This window comes from Mobula birostris, chromosome 23 (genome assembly GCF_030028105.1).
Source record: "Mobula birostris isolate sMobBir1 chromosome 23, sMobBir1.hap1, whole genome shotgun sequence".
NCBI lineage: Eukaryota > Metazoa > Chordata > Chondrichthyes > Myliobatiformes > Myliobatidae > Mobula > Mobula birostris.
Window position 1 is genome coordinate 6,796,808 of NC_092392.1, and position 11,489 is coordinate 6,808,296.

An 11,489-nucleotide genomic window follows, 5' to 3' on the forward strand; every position below is an offset into this window, starting at 1 on the left:
GGATGTATCTTAGGGATTTTGGGCTGCCGATCATAAAAAAACAATCAGCATGAAATTTCCCTATCGTGCACAATGTTTTTTTGAAATTGCCTATATTTGTTATTTCAATTCATAATTCAAGTCAATTAAAATGTTGCCCACAATGTAAGCTGATAAGTTTTCTATCTTGTCTAGGAATGGCTGGGCATGTTTAGGCAAGGCGGATGCTGAGTGGCAGGATAGGTTTAAGAAAGGCTATAAATTTTCTTGAAGGATTTAGATATTTGAGACAGATATTTCCCAGAACAACAAATGCACATATTAAGGAAGGCATTTTTGTTAGTCCACAAATCAATGACAGGCAATTCAAAGAACTTCTAGTGGGACTGGAGAAAATTGCATGGAAGGCATTGAAGGATGTGGTTGAAAATTTTCTTGGCAACTATAGAGCACCAAACTATGTGCAGCTGGTTGACAACATGCTTCAAGCAGACAAAACTATGAAGTGCAACGTGTCACTGAAGATTTATTTTCTGCATTCCCATTTGGACGGCTTCCCTGTAAATCTTGTCGCTGTCAGTAAGAAGCATGGTGAAAGGTTTCACCAGGACATTGTGGTTACCAGAAGCAGTATCGGGGCAACAGGAATCCATCAATGCTAGCTGATTATAGTTGCATACTTAAGTGAGAAGCCTCAGACACAGAGTACAAATGAATATCATCAACAAAACATTTTAGCTTAGTTGAATATTGCAAGGTGTCAGCACTGTTATGCAATTAAGCACATTATATTCAATAACAGTTAATTTATTGTTTCTCCAAATTCCTACGTGATACAAGTAGTCAGAAATAATATTTGTGTTCAGTTTCAAGCAGTCTATCACAAACAAAAAAATTCTGAGGAAGCAACACTTTCGAAAAAGTTTATTGCCCAGTGCAATCTTTGTCTCTCTGCAGATTCTGGTAGAGTTAGTAAGTATTTGCAGCATTTCCTCTTTATTAGGTGTTAAATGGCCACTGTAAATTGTTTCTGGTGAGTAAGTGATTGATAGAATCTTTGCGGGGGGGGGTGGAATAAGCATGGTGTTCAGAATGTGGATGTCATGGTCCCTTCTGGCAATCCCCCACCTTGCCATTTACCTCAAGATTTGGGCCTCGATCACCTCATTTAGATTCCCAGGTTCCACTAACTACATACACCTGCTTCCCATCAAACGGCAGGATAAAAACCCTGTGACCACAGCAAGAAGCTGCCAGTTTGTTGGTTGACCCTTGTGAGAGTAAACCTTGTTTCCTATTCCTGAGAACTGTTAGTTTTAAGCTTCGCATCGTCTCCTGGATATCGGCTCCTTGTTCGCAGTGGTGCTATGCCTAATGACTCTGCCTCAGCATCTGTGTCCTGCACTTGGGTTTGTCCCCAGCCACATCCTTGCAACAGTGGAGTGAATAGAAATGGTAAATTAATATAAAATTATGTTGTAAATGAGTGATGATTGGTGGGATTTGGTGATTTATCATCTAAGACTCTTTATTTCAGGTTCTCAGGTTACAGCAGGCAGTGAAAAAGGTGAATGGTATGCTGGCATTTATAGCAAGAGGATTCGAGTACAGGAGCAGGGAGGTACTATTGCAGTTGTACAAGGCCTTGGTGAGACCACACCTGGAGTATTGTGTGCAGTTTTGGTCCCCTAATCTGAGGAAAGACATCCATGCCATAGGGGGAGTACAAAGAAGGTTCACCAGATTGATTCCTGGGATGGCAGGACTTTCATATGATGAAAGACTGGATGAACTAGGCTTATACTTGTTGGAATTTAGAAGATTGAGGGGGGATCTGATTGAAATGTATAAAATCCTAAAGGGGATTGGACAGGCTAGATGCAGGAAGATTGTTCCTGATGTTGGGGAAATCCAGAACTAGGGGTCACAGTTTGAGGATAAAGGGGAAGCCTTTTAGGACCGAGATTAGGAAAAACTTCTTCACACAGAGAGTGGTGAATCTGTGGAATTCTCTGCCACAGGAAACAGTTGAGGCCAGTTCATTGGCTATATTTAAGAGGGAGTTAGATATGGCCCTTGTGGCTAAAGGGATCAGGGGGTATGGAGGGAAGGCTGGTACAGGGTTCTGAGTTGGATGATCAACCATGATCATACTGAATGGTGGTGCAGGCTCAAAGGGCCGAATGGCCTACTCCACCTATTTTCTATGTTTCAACATCTACAATATTTTGTAGTTGAACTTTGTCTGACACTGCAGTGCAGTATCAAGGTCAAAATTCTTGTTAAAGATAGCATGCCAGTGTTGTAAAGAGCAAGGCAATTCTCTATCCTGAGCTGGCCATTATTTGTTTATCCTCCAAATTCACTGAAAAGGATGACTTAGTCATTAGCACTTTGCTATTTTTTAGGCCTTGTATACAAAATAACTGCCATGTTTGGTCAATTATTACTATACTAACTAAATTATTGGAAATACAATGTATTTTGTTTTCTGAAGTCAGAAAGGAATAATAATATATATAGAATCTCTTTTGTAAAGAAGGTAATGTAGGTCAATAACCATGAGATACATGGCCTGATGATATTATTTAGTGGGGTTGTGATAAATGTTTAGATTTTGCCCAAGACCCAAGGGGAACTCTTTGCGCAAGTACTATTGTTAATGTCCACCTATAGAAGACAAAAGAAAACTTGTTAAGCATTTTATTCAGAAGTTGGCTTCTTCTACAATGCGGCTTAGTATTACATTGGAATGTCAGCGGACAGTATGAAATCAAGTCTGTCAAATGGGTCCTGGATCGCAGGCAAAGGCTCTATCACAGAAGCATGGTAAAGATGTGTGGTTTACTGCATAAGCATAATGTGGACATTATGGTGACTTAGTGGACAGACAGGTAAGTCAAGGACCTTGGGGAGATTATTTACCAAGGAGGTGAAAAAGTGATTTGATCATTGCAATGTGCCAGAGAATTATAGTTACATTGAGAGATCTGGTGACTAAGGTGAGGAACCAGATGAGAAATGCAATATATATTTCATGTATCACCTTTTTGTCATCTTAAGATATTTGAAAGTTCCCAGAATATTAAGACTTAATAATGCAGGGAAGACAGTGAGAGATGAGATCTGTGCAGAATGAGTGCATTGAAATCTCCTTGTTTTCTATTCTCATAACTGCTAAAAACAATTGCATTCTACCTTCACTCAGTTTGTGGTACCATTATTGAAGGGGATTCTGAGCTAGAGAGGGGCTCCATTGGCTCAGAATTTTCAATAAAAATGTTTTCTATGTTTTTCTTGGAGAGAACCTGACAACAACAAAAATACTGGAGTACATGAATGTTATTGTACATTGGAACCTGCGTTGTCTGCTCCTCCACAATGCATGCTACTTTGTGACTGTCTCCATTGTGACAAAGGACCCCCAAGGTTTAAGTATCATTCTTGGTGAAGCAAAAGTATGTCCCTCTGAAAGTGACATACTTTGTTGGAAGGTGGCATTCTAACTCTTGTTAATGTGCACGTCAAGTATTTTATTTTTGCTTAACTTTTCTGACTATAAAAAAGTATACATTTTATGAATCAGTTGACATTCCCTCAGACATTTTTCAAAATTACATAGATTTTAAAATAATTATTTGAAAATTTTGATGACATTTCAACTTCCTTAAATTCTTAATTTTGTGCTCTTCAGGATGTTTAATAAAATTGTGCTTTTAACATTACTGTTCACTAATTATGGGCATTTTTCATGAAAATGGTATGCAGTCATCTTGATGACCTCATCTTTGTTGGACACCAGTGATCCTTTGTTAGGAAAGAAAAACCAAACCACAGAAATCACTAGGACTTTGTGTGCGGTTTTCTTCAAAGTTAGTGGGGAAGCTGTTGGCTCAAAGTCCAACCCATAGCTGACCCTTCAGTTGTGTTCTGCAGCTCACTGATTTCTTAGACCAACCAGAAATCTATTAAGGCTCGGCAGACAGCTGATTTTCACCTCTTCGCCATAATCAATATGGCAACTGAACTGTGAAGCTAGTGTTCAGGAGAAGAACAGGAGTCTGCCTGCTTATATCATTCTAGGCTATGCAGAATGATCTACCAGCTTCAAAGCTAGAGTCATCCATGTGTGAAGTGTTGTAATTCATATGGTTCTGAGTAACGATGAGTAGCATTGCACCTCCAAGGGTTAGTGAATGAATTATCCTATAATAACAATTTGCAACCATTTTGAGTATTGACTAAGGTCAGGGAAGTTTATTCAGATTCAATTTTATCTGTTACAATTTAGATCTTGTAGTATGGGTTGAAGATCACAGGAAATGTCTTTGAATTGGCCCATGAGATTATGTTGCTCAAAATGCCTACTTCACTACTGGGCCAAATGAAACATTATGGACTGTGCCTAATCAAGTGATATATTACACCTTGTTTTCAAATGAAAAATGATCATCACATAAATATTTGTTTGTAAACCCACATTTACCTACTAGGAATTAAATGTGAGATGGCAGGAGACCAGAGGAGTAATTCTGCCTCATGAGCTATGATCATGAGGGAGTTTGATTTGAAGCTTCTTTTGGAAAGTGGAATTAATCTCCAGGGCCCTAGTCATTGATGATATTGATCTCATTCCACTCTCAGTGTAATGAAGACAAAGAAAATTTTAAATATCTAAATGGGGTTAGAGAGATTTACCATCAGTGACAATGTATCAATAAACCTCCCTAAATGTTTAGGAAGCAAGGTGCTGGAACTTCCATTCTCAGCAACGAAAAAGAAAATTCATACAACTAGTCAATATCCTGTAATAAATATTTTTGCAGCCATTTTGAGGTATGGGTTTTGTTATCTATGGTGTCAGAATTGTGACTTCCAACACTAAGATTGGCAGTTCCAACAATTTATTTCCCAAATTATTTTTTGCCTTTTGCCATATCATGGCGGAAACAGGTGAATTCTAAGATATGAAAATGCACAGTTGTGTCAACAAGCCTTATAGTTTGATTGACTATAGCACCTTTTGAGAAATTCAAAGTTCAATGCGTTCAGGAATTAAAGTGCAGAATTTAATGCCCAATTGGCACTGTGCCTGGCACCTTGTTGGATCAGATTTTTGACTGAATGAGTTATTAATTGAATGGATGCAGTTGGTATTTTGTAGGCTAAAACCAAAAGGCTTGGAGTTTTGGAAATCTGAAATTTAAAAAATACAGAAAATGTTGGAGATGTTCAGGAGGTCAAGCAACATTGACAAGGCAAAGAAACAAAGGTCAAGTTGATGTTTCATTAGAAGGAAGAGGGAAAAGGGAACAAAGGAAAGAATGTGAGGGGATGAGATTAAGTGTTGATACTCTCTAAGAGAGGGTGATGATGAGACCTGGTAGAATTAGAGACAAGGACAGTATATGACCAGCTGTTCAGATTGACGTTATCAGTCTTGGTATTTTTCGATGAATATTTGCTGCTGGTGACAGGTCTTTCTTGGCAACAGTGTAGCTGGAAATCTGGCCACATACAGTCAGAACCCATTCACAGCTTCTGAATTTACACCAGCAAGAGTATCCCAAGGAAATGAAAATCAAACAATCTCAAGATTTTGGAAATCTGAAGTCAAAAATTGAAAATGCAGGAAACACCCAGCATCTGTTGAAAGCAAAACAGTTAACATTTCAGATCTTGGACCCTTCATCGGAATATCCTAGGTATAATCCCTTGTCAACCTATTTGGACAATGGTCTGCTTGATTGGATAATATATGTTGCCTCAGGCGTAATGAATGTATGAGATCTGAGGAGCAGTTTTTCCACAGAGAGAGGGGGGTGCTTGTATAGAATGAGCTGCCAGAGGAAGTTAGAGAGGCAGGTATAATTACAACTTTTAAAAAGTATTTGGGTGGGCACTTGGACAGGAACAGAGTAGAGGCATATGGACAACAAATGGGATTTGTGTAAGTAGCCACCATGGTTAGCATAGACGGGTTGCACTGAAGGGTTCTGTTTCGGCTCTGTAGGGCTCATTGTTAAAGCAGCAAAAGGCAGCAGTGTCTTGAACACTCAGTGCAATCTTGGACAGAGTATCCACCATTTCTTCTTTTCAGCAACCTTCAAGCTTCCCTGGAGAGAGCATCATGAAGACGCAAATTTAATCCTCTTTCAGTCAAGAATCTGCAGCAGTAAGATTAAATGTGCCAGTGTTTATTACTGTAAAGAATGGTGGGTCAGTTCTGATATTCCGTCTGAGAGGCTCCCGGATGTAAACCTGCCCAGTGATGCTATCGGAACCCATTCAGTGAGGATTGAAAAATATTTGATCAGAGCAGAGGCACATCCTGTCCATGCACTATTGCACTCTCAGTAAAGAACAGCCTAGACTTACTTACTTGTTCGCTAGCTTAAATTGAGGTCAGTTTGTTTGCCTGACAGCAGTCTAACTGAGCACCAGTGGTGGTTTCTCTTGGTATTCATGCTAAGGGTATAGGGCTACTCAGACGAATAGCTTCTGTAATGGTTGATACCCACACCTCAATTCTAGAACACAGAACTCATGGAAGAGAACAACCGGCAATAGTGCTAGTTAACCAAGCCTAGTTTCTCAGCATACCATGTGCACAGCCTTTCACTGTATATACACATTTCATAATTGCAGAAGTTCTATTGCAACAGTATTAGTCTTGGGAGATAGTGTGAAATAAGCTTTAGTGTGCATTATGCCTTACACTGGGTATTCTTTTCAATTCAGGGTAATAAAGGGTATGAAACACATTCCGGATTCCCAGCTTCACTGCTACTCAAGACCAATTTCATGTTTGTATTCTGAGCCCAGCAATCTCTGATCTTTTGGTTGGAGGCATTACATGTCATCTTCATTTCAGGAAGTAACTATCCTTGTAAGCATCTCCAAATAGTAAACAGGAGGCAGAGTGGAAATAACATGGACTGGAAACTGTCTCAATGCCAGACTCACAATTCAATCGTGTCACTGCTAATACTCAGCTGGTCAATTTGCCTGCAGATCTTCATGAATTCAGCTTGTGTTGCTGATTCTTGGGGATCATTGTTGTCCATGCTGTCTGGTGCAGGCAGAGCCTGGAACTGGTTTGTAATCTGAGGAAGACTTGTTTGAGAGAAGTTTCGGTAAACTTTGTGCTCAGAGCTGATGGTTGGGAAGTCCTGCCTGTTTGGGTTGGAGCAAAGTGCTAGTGAAGATCCTCCCTGGGATGTTCTGCAGACTGAGCTCGCAGAGCTATCCTCCCACCTATCAACAGACAAGGCTTGAATCACATTGAGCTTCCTAAAGGTGCTAGTGATTCCCCTGCCAACCTCTGGTCTCTCCATCCCAGCACAAGATGAAGTTCGATACAGTCCTCTATCTGCTGCCTTCTCCTTGAGGACTTCGCTGCTGCTCGGTAGAGACCTGTTCTCGCAGAGGGACATATTGCTGGAGCTGTGTAGCCTTGACCAGTGGAAAAGACCTTCAGGAATGAGGGCCTCACTAAAAAGAGCTTCATCTATACTGCGCCTTAAGTTAATGGGAGAAGGGGGTCTCAGGTCAGCAGTGGAATCGCTGTCCACCTGAACGCTGATAAAAGAAGAGGTCCTGGAGGATCCACCACACTTCAAATGGAGGTCCAGATTTTTTACCTCACTGTGATAGATCAGGTTGATCTCCTCCCCACTGCTCAGTTGGTTGTCAGACAATGTGTAGAGTGGAAGGCATTCAGATTCACTTCGTACAATTGCGTCACAGCTCAGTGGCTTTGCCTGGTGAGAGGTAGACCACTGGTAGGTGTTGGCAAGTATAGGGGCTTTCATGGAAGCATGAGTTGGGGAAAGGCAAAACATTTTAGTACAACAGTTATGGTCTGTTTGTTTATGGTTGCAAAATAAAGGGTAGATACCAAAAATGGACATGGTGAGAGACATACCCACCTCACACAAACTGGTGCCAAATTGGAAAATCCACCAGGGCCAAGGCTGGAAAACATGATCTCCAGCCAAGCCTAGTCCGTACAGAATAGCATACAACTGAAATGCAGCACAGCACAGGCCAAATACTGCAGTCCACATGGCTAACTTGGCCATCCTTCCCCAATGCTCAATGTCTCCAAAGGATTGGGTGTCAAAGGCTTCCATGGAATGCGTTGAGGACTTCACATTATAAACATGCGTGTCAACCACATGGATGTGACAGTATACTGCAAAAAACAGGATGGATAGAATGGTCACCAATACCACAAAAATCCCATGTGATACAAAGAGGAGGAAGGGAGCTTGCTTTAGCATAGTGATGACCAGAATTATGCTCACACTGAGCGTGAAGTGGAGAAAGACAAGAGCAGCTAATAGGCATGATCGCTGGAATTTTGATGACACAACCTGCCTTCCAGGTCTCTCAGAAAGAAGCAAGATTATAACTGCAAAGGCAGAAGTAAGACAAGGAAAAACCAAGTCATAGAGAAGTAAGGCAACAATTGCAGGTAATTTGTCCTGGTAACAGTAGGCATCATAAAGGAAAGTGAAAGTTCTAGTTGAGCTTGTCAGGAAAAGCAGTCCATTCAAAACCATGAAATAACCAAAGCCTGGTGGAGATCTGAAGGGGAGACAGAGGGTACCGAGTGCAGACATGACTCCTGCAAAGCCAAAAGCTGAGCCTACCCCATAAACGTGGAGGTCCCAAGCCAAGCCCCATTCCGCCAGTGCTGTGTTCCAATCAGTATGCAGGGTCACAAACAATGGAGGGACAGCCAAGAAATGAGGATATAAAGAGGTGCCTTTGGTTCCTTTGACATCAGGGTAAAAGGAGCTCCGATCTTCACATGAACTGCAGTTTTGTTTTGAACTATAGCTGGATTCAGTGGGTGCTGCGGAGGATTCTATGCCAGAAGAATTTTCAATTCCAACAATAGAATCTAGACAGAAGAGAGAAAATAGAAATATAAAATAGAACAGCCAGAACACAAACACCTTAATATTCTATCCACTAATAAATGTACTTAAAATACCTCAATTATGGTATTTGCATCCATGAAAATGCTCCCCAATGCTACAAGAAAATGAATGGATGAAATAGCATTTTTCTGATTGTGTAAAATTCTTATAAACGACCCAGTTTTTATAACAATTTAGTTATTGGATGTGAACAATACTAGCAAGACCAGTATTCTTTGACCATTCTTAACTGCTTTTGGGGCATTGGATAGGGAATTCTAGAAATTAGACCAAACAGGAAGGATAAAAAAGTGATATATTTTCAAGTCAGGATGGTGCTTGGCTTGGTAAGAAGTTGCAGATGGTAATATTCCAATGTACCTGTTACCCTGGTCCTTCTACATAGGTGTTCTTGAAGAAGCCTTGAAAAGTTGTCTCATTGGGTGAGGGAATGTATATACTATAGAAGATGGATAGGATGCCAATCAAGCTTGTATTTTGTAGTAAACAGTGTTGATAAAGTTACAATTAACTATGCACCATCATCGATCCCCTACCTAACATTCTCCTTGAAACTATTCATTGCAAACACAGAAGAGGCTACATCCTTTAACCTCCAATCACCTAGGACCCAAATAGTTTTTCAGATGAAATACTGTCTTAATTGTATTTATTTCATACAAGCATATTACATTCATTGTTCACAATATCACTGCCTTTAAATTGGAAAAATAAACGCAGGTTGACAACAATTTTGTGGAATAAAATTCATTCAATTCACTAACATGGTCCAAAGTTTCCAATCACTTTAATTCTTTGTCCTGCTCTCATCTTCATCCCACTCCCAATCTGTTCTTCCAGTCCTTGACCGTGTACAGTGTTCCAATCAAGTTTAATTTTGATGAGACACTATGCTTTCTGGACTCAATATTGAATTTAATAGTTTTGGAGAATAATATTGACATTCCCACGTACACTCCCTCTACATTGATTTTGTTACTCATCGTTTCCTTTTGCCGTGGACCTCCATTTCTTTTTTGCCTTCTGATTTTTTTTCTGCATTCAAGCTCATTACATCTTCCTTTTTGTTTTATCCTTTTCTAACTTACTCTTTAACTTTAAGCACACTTATCTTTACTTTTTCCAGTTCCAGTGAAAGGTTATTGACCTCAAATTTAACCCTGTTTCTTCCTCCACAGATGCTGTTATGATTTTGCAGCATCTCAACTTTTTTTAACTTAGTATTAAGCTTCAGTGTGATCTCCCAGGAAACTATTGAGGACTTTAAGAGTATGGTTAGAGGATGTGTCCTTCTTGAAACTAGCTCTGAGATCAATATGGGTGGTTCATCCTGTTGTACTCTTTAATAGTTTGAACTAACTGCTCCATATAACTCAAGGGCTTGCCACTGCTAGTTCAGAGGGAGGTTAAGAGTCAGATAAGGGCCACACTAAGTAAGGGTTGCATATCTCCTTCCATGAAGTAGGCGTGTACAACTTTTCTGTAATATTATAATCACCCTTTTGAGACTACAATTTTTATTTCAGATTTCTGTATAATTAAATTTAATTTCCTTGGCTGTCATGGTGGAATGAGAACACATGTCTTCAAGTATTAGTCTAGATACTAATTACTAGACAAATTCTTAACCATGATACTAATAATGTTCATTATCTTTATTCTAATACATCTTAAGGTGGGAGAGTTGAGCAGAAGAGCTGCTCTTATAATCTTCTAATTCAGGAGGTTAATGAAGGACTTTGTAGTGTTGTCCTGTAGTAATTTTTTTCTGAATTTACTCTAGATAATAGGGGGTATGTCTGCAGAACCATTGTTCTGTTCTGGGTGTCAGATGTCTCCCCAATAGCCACATCTGCACCAGGTGCATCGAGATGCAGCTCCTTGGAGACCATGTTAGGGAACTGGAACTGCAGCTCAATGACCTTTGACTTGTTTGGGAAAATGAGGCACTGATAGACAGGAGCTACAGGGAGGTAGTCACCCCAAGGCTACAGGAGACAAATAAATGGATGACTGTCAGGAGAGGGAAGGAAGAACATCAGATAGTGGAGAGCAACCCTGTGGCCGTCCTCCTCAACAATAAGTACTCCATTTCCCCCTACCCAGGGGAAGCAACAGTGGCCCTGTCTCTGGCACGGAGTCTGGCCCCGTGGCTCAGAAGGGAAGGGAACTGAAGAGGAAGGCAGCAGTTATAGGGGACACTATGGTTAGGGGGACATCAAGTGATTCTGTGGATATGAAAAGGAAACACAGGTAGTTTGTCTCCCAGGTGCCAGGGTTCGAGTGTCTTTGAATGTGCCCACAGTGTCCTGAAAAGGGAGAGTGAGCAAGCAGCAGTCATGGTACATATTGGTACCAATGACATAGGCAGAAAAATGGGTGAGGTCCTGAAAAAACAATACAGGAAGGAAGCTGAGAGGCAGGACCCCAAGGGTAGTAATCTCAGGATTGCTGCCTGTGCTACACAACAGTGAGTATAGGAATAGAATAAGGTGGCAGATAAATGCATGGCTGAAGAATTGGAGCAGAGGGCAGGGATTCAGATCTCTGGATCATTGG